Genomic DNA, 16,427 nt, shown 5'->3' with positions numbered 1-16,427 from the left:
GATCCCTGATTTGATCTTTCACTTGGTATGAGCTCTGGGTGCACATGTGTTATAAAAATCAAAACTCTATAAGGGATGTACAATTTTTCCCAGGGAAGCCATAGACTCTATTTCACTTATTATTGTGGATTTATACTTTCCTCTTACTTTCTGCCTCTAAGGATTATTCTGACTTTATTACAGCTTAGATATGCACTTTAAATTATTCTTTTTAAATAGATTCAACATTTTCTGACATTATTGGAATAGGATAATTTGTGGCACCTATTCTGCTATAAATCATATTCTGGACATGATTTACTCTCACCTCGTTTTTGTCCAGAGGTAGAAAAGAAAGTCAGGACCAAACATTATATCATCATTCTCCAAATTATTCTAAGAACAAAACAAGTCCAGCAACTCTCCAGATCAGTCTATCTGTGGTGATCATTAGAGCTTCCACCAAACACCTTTAGTTCTTTACTTTTCATATGCAGAGTAGGATTGCTTCCCATCAGTTTGAATTTATGGTTAGTCATGTAGCTTTATTTGGCTGTTGGGAGAAAAAGAAATGTGTCACTTCTGCTCAGAAAACTTCAGAGACAGTGAGTGAGTCACTGCATACCGCTCTTACTGCTGCATAGGTGGAGAACAGGTCAAGAGAAAGCATTTGTCCATCTGGACCCTCAAGGTATTATGATGCCAGAGACAGTCCCTCCCCATTGCTGATTTGCACTGGAAGTGGAGGCTGTATAACATATCGTTCTGTTACCTCCAGCAACTGAGATTTAGGGGAGTTTTTGTTACCATAGCATATTTTAGCCTGCACTATTGGCTATCCTATCAAATACTATTGTTTTTTATGTTCAACACAATGTCCACTACTTCATAATGTCTTCCCTGATATTGCTCAAGAATTAATTGGTCCTTTCACTATTCTATTCTGATAAGAATAATAATAATAAAAATAACTAATTGTGTTTACCATTAGGAAGTTATTGTGTTAAGCATTTTACTCACATTGACTCATGTAATATTAGAACAGAATTATGAAGATGAATAATATTAACACAGAATTATGAAGATGAATTAATTCATCTCCATGAAAAGAAGACCTGGAGAACATTATGCTAGGTGAAATAAGCCAGTCAGAAAAAGACAAATACCATATGCTTTCACTCACGTGGAATCTAATGAAGGAACTGAACTAACAAGCAAAATAGAGACAGACGCATAGAGAGCAGAAAGACAGCAAAGAAGGGGGGGAAGAGTGCAGGGACTGAGCAAAAAGGAAAAAGGATTCATGGACATGGACAACAGTGTGGTGACTGGTGATTGCAGGGGCAGAGTCGGGTATAAGGGAACTAAATGATAATGAAAAAATATAAGAAGAAAAAATGGAACAACAACAAAAAAATTAAGGAACACTCAATATTACTCATGGACCTTGTCATTTGACTGAGATTATAATTATGATTTATTCATGTGTTATCCCAGTTAAAATTAGAACACCTACATAACTTCATAGCCACCAACCCCAGTGGGATACACAAAGTGCTTAATTTTAGAAATATTTTTCTAATTAAAAAGATACACTGAAAATTTAAAGATGAAAGAACATATAAATAAAACAACTACTAACATTATCACTCTGAGAAAGTCTTAATAGGAATTTTTGGTTTATTTCCTTCTATTTTATGCATATGTAATTTGTAGATTATTGACAATATACTGTATGCAAAACTGTAGATTGAATTTCATATTTAAATTCAAATATGAAGTGCTTCATGCACTTAACATCTATTTTAATGACTTAATAAAATGCAGTCATATGAGGAAATTCACTTCACATTTCCTGTTACATTGTTAACTTTAGTTTTCAATTCAAAGTTATTTATTGAGTTCCTCTTATAGTTCATATACTCTTATGGACACTGGTTACAAGAACAAAAAATAATCCCTGTTCACATAGAATTTGTCTTCTAGTGGAAGGAAAGACATAATCAATCAATAAATATATAAGCACTGAGAAGAAATAAAGGGGGGATAAGTAATGCAGGGGTGTCCAACTCTCAGCCCAGGGGGTGCAGGTGGCCCAGGATGGCTACGAATGAGGCCCAACACAAAATTCTAGATTTACGTAAAACCTTTTTTTGCTGATCAGTTTTCATTAGTGTTCATGTATGTATATGTGGCCCAGACAACTATTCTTCCAGTGTGGCCCAGAGATACCAAAAGCTTGGACACTCCTGAGTGAGGGATTGTTCTGTATTTTAGAACATTTCATTAGGTTTCTTTTTTCATGAGGTGATAGTGTTTGAGGGGAAAGTGGAATGAAGGGAGGGGTAAAGCCATCCACCTACTTTAGGGAAGAAAGTTCCAGCCAGATGGAACAGCAAGTGCAAAGAAAATTCCTAAGGTGGACGCCTGGCATGTTCAGGAAGCACCGAAGAGTCAGATGCCTGGAGGAACCTAGTGAGCGAGGAGGTTATTGTTATGGAACAGACGAAGAAGGCAGATGTTATAAGCCAGCATGGTTTTTGCATTTTACTTCCAGTTTGCAGGAAAGCAACTGCCTTATTTTGATCATAAAAACAATGTCATTACAAATGTATTCTAATAGGATTTCTCTGGTTGCTCTATGGAGATGCTCTGAGGTGAGGGGATCAAAAATATAAGCAGGGGACCAGTTAGAACCTACTGCAGGGTTCATGCAAGAGGAGATGGTGGCCGAAGGCAGAGTGCTAATGGTGTAAATGACAGGATGTAAATGGTTTGATTATTTGGAATATATTTTGTATTTATTTATACTTTATTTATCTATTTATTTGTGTATTTCAATCATTATGGGAGAGTTTTTTAAAATTGATTTCAGAGAGAGGAAGGGGGGAATGAGAGAGAGAGACATTGATGTGAAAGAGAAACATCGATCAGTTGTCTCTCTTACACAATCTGACTGAGGATCAAACCCACAGCATTTCGGTTCATGGGAAAGTGCCCCAACCAACTGAGCCCCCCAGTCAGGGCGTTTAGGATATACCTATAAGGTGGAGCCAATTAAGAATTTCTTACCAGATTGTGCGTTAGGTATAAAAGAAAGAGTTCATCCCTAGCCTTTGTTTGCCTTTGATTTATGATATATAAGACTTCTAAATTATCTATAAAAATAACACCTCAGTGGATGTTATACATAATTGTCCACATTTTTTAGATATGTCTACATTCCTTAGAATATTTCCCTAGAAAAGGAATTGCCCATCATTGAAGATTTTAAAGCGATCACCTGTAAAAACATTGGCACACAACAGCATCTGTAGACATATCTATTCAATGATGTTTATTTTTTGTTTCATACTTACTTTCTCCTTCTTAGATTAGTTTAATTAAGTATTAACTCATAAAATTTTCATTGATATAGTTGAACTTGTTTTGCTATAGCTCATATAACCAATTTTCATCTAGAACATCATCTGCTTTTTTATGCATAGTCATAGCTCATTTGTTTCTGAATTAATTACTTTATGTTATATTTGATTAGATGTAGAATTTCCCTCCACTGTGGCCTCAACTAAATATTCATATATGTTGGCTCTTTTCATGATTTTATTCATGACCTTCAAACTCTTTTTCTAATTTTATTTTTCAGTTTTTTTCTAATGCTTTGTGTTGAACCTTTTATTTATGTATTCATTCTCATGCATGTGTGTCTGCATGTCAGTGTGAATGTGCAAATGCTAGCATACATCTGCAAAGCTATGAGTTATGACTATTACACTACCCTTTCAGACACATTTAGAATATGTTCACATGTAGTTTTTAAGTCGTCTCTTCCTTCCAAGGCATATGCAACTTTATTTTGATTTCCTTATTGGCCCATGTGTTTATTTTTTTATTTTTATTTCTACTGTTGTTCAAGTGCAGTTGTCTCTATTTTCCCTCACCACTCTCCTTTGCTACACCCACCCGACCCCCACCTCCCACCCTCAATCTTACTCCTCTTTGGCTTTGCCCATGGGTCCTATAGACATGTTCCTTGGTGACCCTTCCCTTCTTTGCCGTTACCTCCCTCCCTCATCCCTTCTGGTTACTGTCAGTTCTTAATTTCAATGTCTCTGGTTATATTGTGCTTGCTTGTATGTTTTGCTCATTAGGTTACACTTATAGGTGAGAACACATGATATTTGTCTTTCATTGCCTAGCTTACTTCACTTAGCATAATGCCTTCTAGCTCCATCCATGCTGTTGCTAAGGGTAGGAGTTCTTTTTTCTGCTTGGTAGTATTCCATTGTGTAAATGCACTAGTTTTCTGATCCACTCATTTGCTGATGAGCACTTAGGTTGCTTCCAGCACTTGGCTGTTGTAAATTGTGCTGCTATGAACATTGGGGTGCATAGGTTCTTTTGAATTGGTGTTTCAGGATTCTTAGGGTATAATCCCAGCAGTAGAATTGCCAGGTCAAAAGGCAGTTCCATTTTTAGTTTTCTGCAGAAATCCCATACTGTTTTCCATAGTGGCTACACCAGTCTGCATTCCCATCAACAGTGCACTCGGGTTCCCTTTTCTTCACAACCTGACCAGCACTCGTTGTTTGTTGATTTGTTTATGGTGGTCATTCTGACTGCTGGGAAGTGGTATCTCACTGTGGCTTTAATTTGCATCTCTCTGATGGCTAGTGATGCTGACACTCTTTCATATGTCTTTGGGCCCCTTGTATGTCCTGTTTGAAGAAGTGCCTGTTCACGTTCTTTGCCCATTTTTAAACTAGATTGTTTGTCTTCCTAGAATGGAGTCATGTGAGGTCTTTATGTATTTTGGAGTCAAACTCATGTTCAAAGTATCATTGTCAAATATATTATCTCATATGGTTGCTTCCCTTTCCATTTTCCTGATGTTCTCTTTAGCCATGCAGAAGCTTTTTATTTAGATGAAGTCTCATTTGTTTTTTATTTCCTTATGTCCCTTGTTCTAGGAAATATATCAGTGAAAATATTGCTCTGCAAAATATCTGAAAATTTTCTGCCTGTGTTCTCCTCTAGTATTTTATAGCATTGTGACTTATATTTGAGTCTTTTATACACCTTGACTTTATTTTGGTATATGATGTAAGTTGGTTCATTCTTTTGCATGTAGCTATTCAGCTCTCCCAACACCATTTGTTGAAGAGACTATTTTTACTCCATTTTATGATTCTGTCCCCTTTGTTGAATATTAATTGACCAAAAAGACTTGGGTTTATTTCTGGGCTCTCTATTCTGTTCTATTGATCTATGTGTCTGTTCTTATGCTTGAACCAGATTGTTTCAATTACAGTGGCTTTATAATATAGTTTGATATCTGGTATTGTGATGCCTCCTACTCTGTTCTTCTTTCTCAAAATTGCTGCAGCTATTCAAGGTTGTTTAAGGTCACATACAAATTTTTGAAATGTTTGCTTTATATTTATGAAACATGTCATTGGTATTTTAATAGGGATTGAATTGAATCTGTAAATTGCTTTGTGTAGTGTGGACATTTTGATGTTGTTAATTCTTCCAATCTATAAACACATATGCTTACATTTATTTTTGTCTTCCTTAATTTCTTTCTTCAGTGTTGCACAGTTTTCTGAGTGCAGGCCTTTTATCTCCTTGGTTAGGTTTATTCCAAGGTACTTTATTTTTCTTGTTGCTATAGCAATGGGATTTTTTGGTAATGGGTCCATTCATTTAGAAATGTTTAAAAATCTCCAAATAGTTGGGTAGTTCTATCATTTTCTTATTAAATAGGTTTACTCTGAATTTAAAAATGTGGCCTATGTAGTGTCAAAGGTATATTTTTGGATAAATCTTGTTTATTATATTATCCAAAATACTCTGTTACCCATAATAAGCTAAGTCCAATGATAAAATATATTCATCTAAATTCTCCATCAGACATTAACTCTTGCTTCAGGCTCATAAATTAATAGCTGGAGAGACACTATAGGCAAAAGAGTCCTGCTTATTTTGAAATCAGATATCTCATCTCCCAGCTGGAAAATTGTCATATCACTGATGCTATTTATGAGAAGTCCTTTATGCTTACTGGAAAATAAAACTCTTAAGGTTTCTTTTTCATGCTCATTATATTCTGAGTCTTCATGTTGGATTTATTTGCCCTTAACATATGCAGAAAGAAGCTGGAAAAATCCAAATAATGGTTTTCAAACAAATAGAAACATCTTCCCAGTTTTTTTTTAAAGAAGGGAGGTAGGGATGAAGGGAAGGATGGAGGAGGGGAGGAAAGGGAAGAGTGAGAGACACAAACAGAATGAACTCCCTCCCCCCTTTATTACACAACTAAATAAGAGAATAGAGAGCGAAAAGAAGGCAAAGGCAATCAAAGAGATGGAACAAAACAGAAACAAGAGATTGTGACAAGAGTGTTCTAGACATGAAAAAATGTTATCATTTTGTTTTTCCCAATAAAGAGTACATCATCAGGGTCAGGGCCCCGTAGTTTGTCCTTGATCTAAATCAGAACTCCCCATTCACAAAAATGAACTGATGACCTTAATGGTGATCACGGAGGACAGAAAACTCTGAAGTTCTATATGCTTTGTTATGGTAGGAACTGCCTCCCCAGTCCACAATTTAATTTTTTTCTCTTCTCCTTCTTGCTAAATGTCTAGTTCACAGAATAAAACATTTCTCCATTATTCAGACAGAGCACTGTCTACCAACTTACAATATCACCGCACAGACTGCCAGGTGGTTTTATCTCGAGACACATTCTGGAGTGTACATGCTTGTTAAACATTTCCACTCAGGGAAGAACAGCTACTGTGTGAGCTTATCCTGTAATGTCATTAGTCTTGGGATGAAGCCCGGGAGTGGTGGGTTTCTACTTTTGTTCCTACCAGTGCCAGGAGGGGTCTCTGTTACTTTGGCTAGCTACACGTGGAGGATATCACTCTTAGACAGAGCCCTGCTGCTATGTTGGATTTCTGCTTCATGTGTCCACTAACTCCCTGGGCCATAACATAATCTTCTCCACTTACAGTGAAAGAAATAACTAATTATGCCTAGAAGACCAGGGAAAGGATTTCCAGAACAGATGGTAGTTGAGCTGGCTTTTTGTAGGATGAATTGCAACCTGCTATATGGAGAAGGGCAAAGAAAGAATGTTCAGCTTATACAAAAAACAGCTGCAAAAGCTGTGTTCCAAACTAGGTATTTTCATATGCAAAGCCGCATACACAACGGTGTCTATGGAATGCTCAGTTTCTATGATTTTTCAAAGGAGAATTTATATGCCACACCATACTAGAAATTGTATAGAATGTTGGTGTCAAAACAAGGTTACATGATTGTACTTTTAGGCTGATAATGGTGATGCCCTAATTATTGGATTAATTACCAATCGTCTGCCAACTTTCTGTGTCTCCCCTAAATCAATTCAATTCACTCAGACTAATCACAGCACTCCTCTCACTAGAAATGGTGTTTTAGAAATAGTTTTAGCTCCTTCCAAGAGGTTTGAGTCCCCGCATGGTGCAGCAAAGAAGATACACAATAAACTCGCCGCATATTCTGTTTCTGGCAAAGCGCCTACTCACACTTTAGGGTCTGGTTCTCCGCCAGACTACTTGGATTTCTTTCCAATTTTATTCTTCTCAGTCTTATTTTGGAACATTCTTTCAATGATTAAATTCTGCCTGAAAACACCATCAATCATGCTTTGCATTCTGTAGTACTCAAGAACCAATAAATTAAGTTTGTTTTTGTAAAGGACCAAATACTAAATATTTTTGAATTTTGTAGGTCATATATTCTGTCACAACTACTCAACTCTACCATAGTGGCACAAAAGTAGCCGCGACCAATAAGAAAAATAATGGACATGACTGTGTTTCATTTAAGCTTTCTTCATAAAAAGAAGCACTCAGCTAAATTTGGCCATCATTTTTGGTCTGGACCTCCCTGACCTTGAATCTCAGGTCCTGCTTGGATTCAACTGAAATTATTACACTTGATTTTTATTTATTTATTCCTTACATGTGGATTTCATCTTTGGGACCATTTCCTGGATCCCATTATACTGTGCTTACAAATGATCTTTTCCGTTATTTCTGTACATGACTAACCAAACTCCTTCCCCAAACTCTATGTAGCTAATCCTAATTACTGTGTGGCTCTGAGAAAAGTTAGTGCTGCAAGAACTCAGGCAACAGATTGCGAGTGCCAGAATTATAAAGGACGGGGATTGATAGATAGTATTATCTAATACTTGTGTGTTTACTATCTGTCAGACACTAATTGTTTACGTATGAAAACTCATTTAAGCCTCATAATAAGGCTATGGGTTATTATCATCTCTCTGTTTAACAGAAGAGAAAACTGAAGCAGATAAAGTAGGTAATCTGCCCCAGACCAAACAGCTGGTAAGAGGCCGAGGTAGCACACAAACCCAGGCAGTCCAGCTACAGAATCAACTTCCTTAACCACTACAGTCTCCAGAAAGGTGCTACCCAACGAGAACATTCTGATACAGACTGGTCAGTACTCGGCAATGAATTAGCTGCAGTGAGAGTGACAAAAGAAACTGAGGGCACGCTACAAATCATCTAATTAGGAGATTAGTTAGAGAATGCAGGAGAATATTTGTTAACTATGTTACATTTTCAATTATTTGTTTTTTTAATTGCATGTAAACAGTTCTTTACAAATTTCAAAGTAGATTTCTCACAGACAGAAACAATCACTCAGACTTAGGTTCATGTCTAGAAATGGTATTAAATCATTTTAGTCTAGCAGTACTTCTCAAGACATACGAATCATCCAGGGATGTTACTGACATGCAGATTCTGATTAAATAGGTCAGGATTGGGCCTGAGATTCTGCATTTTTACCGAGATCCCAGGCTGGGCCCCATTCACAGGTGCGTGACCTTAGACAAAGACCTCATACTGGTTCAATGCTCTGCTCTCAGCATTAGAATAGTCTAAGTCATTTATGAACAAAGAGTTGTGCATTTTTATTTTGCTTTGGGCCCCAAATACTTCACAGCCATCCAGCCTACAGGGAATGCTGCTGCTGCTGGTCTGTAGACCACACTTTGAGTGAAAAGGGTCTCTAGTACAAGGGTTTACAAACTGTGGGTCACTGAGCAAACTCAGCCAGTTGTCTGTTTTTTTGTAAATAAAGATTTATTAGAACATAGAGGCACCTATTTGTTTATGTATCGTGTATGGCTGTTTTGTGCTACAATGAGATTTGAGCAGCTGTGAGTAATAGCTGTGATACGGCTGTCACAACCTAAAGTATTACCTTTACAGAAATAGCTTTTTATTTCTTTTCTAGTAGACGACATTAGAGGCCATAAGATCAGGGATAGCATATTTCACAAATAATTTTTCCAATACTTAGTAAAATATTCCCTTACAGTTGTTAAGTTTTTTAATAATATATTGTTAATGTACATTAACTCAATTTCTCTCATCATAATCCCTTTGAAATAGATCTTATATTTTTAATCATATATTTTGAAAACTGAAGTTCAGAGGGCTTAACATACTTGTCAAGAATGTTAAGTCATTAATGTACGTCAAAGACTATGTTATTACAGTTTGCTTTAAAAAAATAAACTAGGCTTTTCTATTTTTTCACACCCCATTCATATGATCTAGTTCTCTCTGACCGTCTTTTTACAGAATTTCTTTCTATAAGTAGAGGCTGAAGTTTCTTCTGGTCTTACCCCACAACAGCATCATTTTATACTGTAATTAAGTGATTATCGAACAGTGTTCTACACAGCAGAGGGGCCTCCCAGAGCTACTTCAGAGGCCCACTGAAAATGGGCAAGGTACAGAGAGAGGGTAGACCAGTAGGCCCAAGACACCTACTGACTTTTTGTTTTGCACCTCTGTGTTACATTTAGTCTGAGGATATATTTCCATTTAAAATTGTTTTTGAACACTACTTTAATAATTACTATTTCTCTTTATTTTGTTGCTTAAACCACTCATAATTCCCTGGAAGCATCTGGTTTTCTTTACCCTTCTCCCTCCTTCTCAATGTAACATATCTGCTATAAATTGGTGCACCATTTTCTTTTACAAAGTTGTTTATCTATGAATCACCTTGTTCAATATGACTACATTAAAGTTTTATGCAAATTAGGTTTATTATTTTTTTGGAAGAAGGATTGTTTAAGTATGAGTAATAGTAAAGATTGATTAGATATTATATCTATTGTACCAACCAATAATTAAAACAATGGTTGAAATTCTCACAGATACATGACAGAAAGGCATATTTAAGAAATGGTGGTGAAACAAATAAAAATGTGAACATTATATGGTTTTAGGGTTTTTAGCAAGAAGAGTGTAAGGCTAATTATGACTGTGGAAAGCACCATATCTGGCTGTAATAAAGATGATAGAGTCACCTTTCACTTTTCACTTTTTTTGAAAGAAATACAGAGCCAAGAGGAAAATGAACTCTCCTTATTAGTATTTCAAAGTAGACCTCGAAATGTGTCTTATTCCCTTATAGTGGATTTATCAGGGATTATTTTAATAATTTTTCAATTAATATGTAAACTAATTTATTGTCTATTGAAATTGGCATCCAGCCCAATAGTGTAGCCTAGTGTGTGATATTCCCATTTCCTAAGACTGGATCCTACATTTATTTCTTGTCATGAACTTCGGTCCACACAATATTTTCAGCTAGAAAAGGTATTAACCTCTCAGATGAAAGCAACCCCTACCAATTACCCGTACACGAAAATGTAGCTGTTTAAAATGGGAGAGGGGAAGGAATTTCAGAGAAAAGGGGAAGGGTTTGCCGGAACAAGTATGGGAGACACATGGATGGAAACGGGAGGGTGGAAACTGGAGAGAGGTGGGGAGAACTGGGGGTGTGCTGGGTTGGGAGTAAAAGGCAGAAAACTGTACTTGAACAATAACTAAAATAAATGTTTTAAATTTTAAATATAATAAAATGGGTATATTTCAGAGACCTTTATTGGATGGGAAGTAGGTCAAAGTCAAGAGACTTTGAATAAATGAGAGTTAAGACTGAATCCAAAGTAGAGAGTCTGATTTCTGCTACTTTTTAGAATGTATGTGTGTCTGTGTGTGTGAACTGGGTAGCTCTTCTTTATTTGCCTACTCTTTTGATATTTTGGATTTCTAAAATATAATTCAAAAGAATGCCATATGATTTCTTAAGTACAACACATTAAAAAAGCAATAATCTTAAAGAAAAAGATCAGTAAATTAGATAAAGTTTCTGTTGATGTATTAAAAATGAGTTTATAAAGCGATCCACCAGTTGGTTTATAAGGCTAATTTTTGTTCACAATGATGAGGAGCAATAGTAACTCTCAAACTCTGCTGGCCAGAGTCTAAATTGGATAACAAATCTAAAATTTTTTAAATTATCTATCAACATTATACATATGGACTGATAATATCATCTCTACCTTTAAATGCAACTCAATGGTATGTACCAGAGATGTGCACATGTGTGTTTATTAAGGAGGTTTTATCTGTAATTGCCAAAATTAGAAACGATCAAAATACCCATCAACTATAAACCAGATAAATTATGGTGTATTTATATTCTAAAATTCTATGAGGCAATGAAAATGAATTGCTGCTATATGAAAAAAATAAGTAGGTATAGGAGTTCCACTTATAGAGGAGTTCCATTTATATAAAAACAAAGACACACAAAATTATACTTCAGTGTTTAAAGTCAGAATAGTGGTCATCTTAAGAAAGGAAGTGGGTAGTGATTGTGAGGGGCATGAGTATGGTTTGTGAGATTCTGGTAATGTTCTTCTTTTGGAACTGGTGGCAGTTGTTTGGGCTTTCCTGTTTTAATAAATTATTGAGCTCTAGACTTATGTTTCATGTACTCATGTATGTATGTGTGTACATGAAAAGGATAGAGTACTATGATAAGATATAATCTCTATAGTAAAAAATGTACCTTCCCCATTACTTCATTCCAGAATAGTGCAAATTTGTGATAGGTGCAGTTTTGTCACAGGTCAGCAGAAGTGGTCATTTTTCTCCCCATTCTTGAAATATGTAGACATTTAAAGTACATTTGACTGAGCTAATGATGCTACAGATAACTGACAACAAATTATTAATATAAAACAATGTTAGAGTGGATTTCACTACCTACCCATAAAGGGATATTCTAACAGATAAAGTTATAAATTAAATAATTTAAGCTTAAAAAACTGAAAAATACCACTTAAATTAGCATTTGATATGTACACCTAGAAATGAGATAAATTCAACCTTATTTCTGTCAGAAAATGAGATCTTCCTTTTACAGAATCTTGAATGAATATTGACATGTAAATACGTATATATTAAAAGCTGTAAAAAAGGAGGAACAATGAATGTCACTTTTATCCAAAGAAATTTTTTTTAATACAAAAAGGAAGGGAAAGTAGAAAAAAGAAATACCTGTGATAATGAAGTACTTTAGAGTTGACATCAAATGGCAGATTCTAGAAGGAGCTTGGCTCATCAACCAGGCAACGGGCCATTTCACTTGTCCTCTAAGAAGGGATATGAGAACCACCTGAAAAAATAATATTAAAAAGTTCCAAGAAATTGATTTGGTAACAAACAGATTAGGGATCAAAATCTCCAAAGGATTAGATTTTAAAATGTAGGAAAGGTCTGGTCAAAGCAAGCAACTGTTCACAAGTTGAGAAAATGCATGTAGTTAACAAGAGGCAGCATCTGAGAAAGCAGGATAATTATTTAACGGCTACATTCAAGAAATGGAGCTAAATTTTTACTAAAATAGTCAAACAGCAAAGGATCTTATAGCAGGTCCCAAAAGGAATCCTGAGCCGTTTCTACAAGCATCCTCACCGGGAGCAATGTCACAAGTGGAGGATAGTAAAGACAGGAAAGATAAAGTGGGACATGCCAGGCACAGCACAGAGGTGTCACTATCAAAATAGAAAGATAGTGGAATATAATTTACACTATGGTTTGCAGAAAAAGAAATTCTGGTCTATTGTATGGGTACCTTGTGTGAATATTATATTTACAGTCCCTTATTTTCCATGAGAGAAAATAAATAGAAGCCAGGTGGGTTTTCACTACAACCCTCAATCTGTGGTCAAAATGAACAGTCAAGCACTGAGATCTCACGAGACAGCAGGAAGGCAGCAAAATGAAGTTTCTCAACAAGCACATGATTTTTTTATATCCCTTTGAAGTACCCGAATAAGGGTATTGTTTATTGGATATTGTAAAATCAAATTAGCATGATTTGAATTTTAGGAATATAATCTGCTTTTACGTCCTAGAATTTGAATCACATAAGTCCCCAAATAGGCACAAACCAGAGAATTACAGTGGGAGAAATAAAAGTGATTCTCTGAATATGTAATAAATACATAAAAAGAACTATGCTTACTTTAGGTAAATGATCTATTTCCCACAAGTGCTTAGTACTTTAACTATGTTACATGTGTGCAGAATGAGGCCCACAAAGATTAAGTCAATTGCTACAAGTCAGCGAATGCTAAGTGCTGGAATAAAAAGACAAAAACATACTATTTGAGACATGCCTTTTATCTCCCATTACTTCTTACTACCTCCCTAGAGCCCAGAAAATGAGCAAACCTACTAGGCATTGCACGGTGGACTTTACTGTGGGGCCAAGGAATCAGTCACTTAGGAGACATAAAATACTCTCTCCCTAGCCCTACCATTTCTGAAGTTCCTGATTTTTACATCTGTATTTACAGTTAAAGACATGGGTTACAGCTCACTATTTTCAAATAAAATAACCCTCACAGTAATTCCTCAGGCTCTGGAAATCCAGGTGGCCTTAGGGAATTGCTGAGAACAAGGCCTGGAGGACTATTCCATCTCTCCCATTGTTGCCTGGAGACAGTTGTTCAGTTGCTACAGTTACAGCTTTTTCAAGTGTAAACATTATCAAGGACATGCACCTCTTAATAGTGGCTCTGAAAATCAAAGTTTGATAAAATATTTTTGAGAAACACTATGCTTTGCTATATTAAACCATTTCAATCTATTTTTCAAAATATTTTATTTATTTATCTTTTAGAGGGGAGAGGGAGAGAAATATCAATGGTTGCCTCTCCTGTGTCCCCTGCTGGGAACTGGCCTGCAACCCAGGCATGTGCCCTGACTGGGAATCGAACCGAGACCCTTTGGTTCACAGGTTGGTTCGCAATCCACTGAGCTACACCAGCCAGGGCAACCATTTCAATTTATTATGTATATTTGTTTAGTTCATAAATATGTATGAAGACCATAGACTATATCGGGCATGCTGGCATGTTCTGAGACCACATAAATAAAAATGATTTTTTCTGGAGTCTGAATTTAAGAAATTTAAATCTGGTGAGGAGACACCAGAGGTGACATTCTTTGCACTCCAGCTCTACTACACTTTACACGACTCCTTCAGCCACACTCCCTAATGAACAGCACCTGATTTTCACCCTGCGCCCTCTCCTCACCCGAGTACTTATTGTTGACATTCTACCTAAAATGCCACCTCCTAAGAACAGACCTTCTTTATTTTCTGGTCTAAGTAGAAAGGTATTCCTTTCATAGAAAGGAATAAATGTATGTTGATTAATTGAGTGATTAATTGGAATAACAGATAAAACCAGCTTGAGGAGAATTTAAAGTTTTTTTGGTAGAGAAGAAAACTTTAGAATGGGGAATCTTGCTATATGCACTGGGATCTGCATATGTCCAGTGGTGGATGGGTAAGCTCTTTGTTTTGCTGGAAATGTATCTGAGCAACAGGAAGTAGTGTCAGTGATTTCTAACCATGTAACCTATCATAGTCATCTTTGAATTTTTATCAAAATATGATTATTTGAACCTCACGATCAGAAACAGTGATTTTAAAACTCACCACCTGTCCCTGGCTGGTGTAGCTCAGTGGATTGAGCACAGGCCTGGGAACCACAGGATGGTGGTTCAATTCCCAGTCAGAACACATGTCTGGGTTGCAGGCCAGTTCCCAGCAGGGGACTCACGAGAAGCAGTCATACATTGATATTTCTCTCCTTCTCTCCTTCCCTTCCCCTCTAAAGATAAATAAATAAAAAATCTTTAAAAACTCGCCACCTGTGTCATCCTGCCATGGAGACTTCCTGGACCCTCTGTCCCCCATTACTGATGATGAAACTCATGACTGCTGAAATCTGTTTGTCCAGCTCATTATGGTGGTTCAAGTACTTAGAGCAATACCCAGAGACTTCCTCAACAGTTGGTGGAGAAAATGAATACCCTTTTTAATTCCCCACTTGGATCAACCTATAATAGTCCAAAAATTATTTACCAATTGTGTCTTCCCCGTAACTGTCTTGAGGACACAGTCAGCATGTTCTGAGCACTTTCTTGTCCTAATGAACCAGAATAGGATGTATGTGTGTAATTTATGTTTGTTGAGAACACAGTCCTACTCGCTTATTAGGGGGGGTACACAGGATGCCTGGCAGGTAGAGGATGCGTTAAGGAACTAGCAGCTGGAGTCTCTCAGAGCATCAAAACGTGTTTACAATAGTACATAGAAAATATTAGGTGGGCATAAAATATATTAGCAACAGAGAAGGGAGATAGAGGAAGGGAAGTGTGGTTCTTCTGGTGTTTGATTTAACATGGTTAAATCAAGGAGAATGCACTCATAAATATTTAAGGTAATGTATAATTTTCTAACATAGACAACGTGGATACAATTAGCCAAAAGAGAAAATGCAGAAGGAAAATCCAAGTGGCAGCAGAAAATATACCACGAAATTCAATTTGAAGCAGAGATGGGATATGCAGGTAATTATGTATTTATATCTTTGGAAAAGGAGGCCTAAATGCATTTCTCAGGAAAGAGGACTGAGTCTATTATATATAGTTTTGATACATGATTGTTTATGTCACACAGCAAAATAAAAACAAAAGAAATGAGAACAAGGTTAAGGACAAAACGGTGGTGTGTGTTTGAGTAGAGCCAGTGTGGTAGCCATGTAGATACAATGAATACAGGAAATGGAATAGTGACAACCAATGTAAGGAATTATTTTAAGTAAAGCAAGATGATCTGCAAAGCAAAGAAGCCAGTTGAATATTTACTGGATTTAATAAGCATTAAAAATTGTGATGACTAATATTAGAGAGAAGAGAAAAAATTTTAATTCAGGTAAGTTTAGGCATGTTTGTATTGTTTCGAGAGGTAAGTTAGCTTCTGTAAATACAAAAGGAAATAAAATACTACTCTCCTTCTGGAGGCCTTTGATGCGAGCAAACATGGACTGTGTAGAAAGTGTGTGGGGAGAAGGCGAGGGAGGCAATTCGGAGCAGTCATCTGCTGCTGTCTCCTCTGAAAGAGAGACTGAAATCTGGAAGCTTCCATATTGCCTACACCCTGAGAGATACTACACATTTTAGGATAGTTGTTTC

This window comes from Sturnira hondurensis, unplaced genomic scaffold, assembly GCF_014824575.4.
Source record: "Sturnira hondurensis isolate 20B ecotype Veracruz unplaced genomic scaffold, ASM1482457v3 Scaffold0001872, whole genome shotgun sequence".
Taxonomy (NCBI): Eukaryota; Metazoa; Chordata; class Mammalia; order Chiroptera; family Phyllostomidae; genus Sturnira; species Sturnira hondurensis.
The sequence above is the reverse complement of the archived record's forward strand: the minus strand, read 5'-3'. Positions refer to the sequence as shown.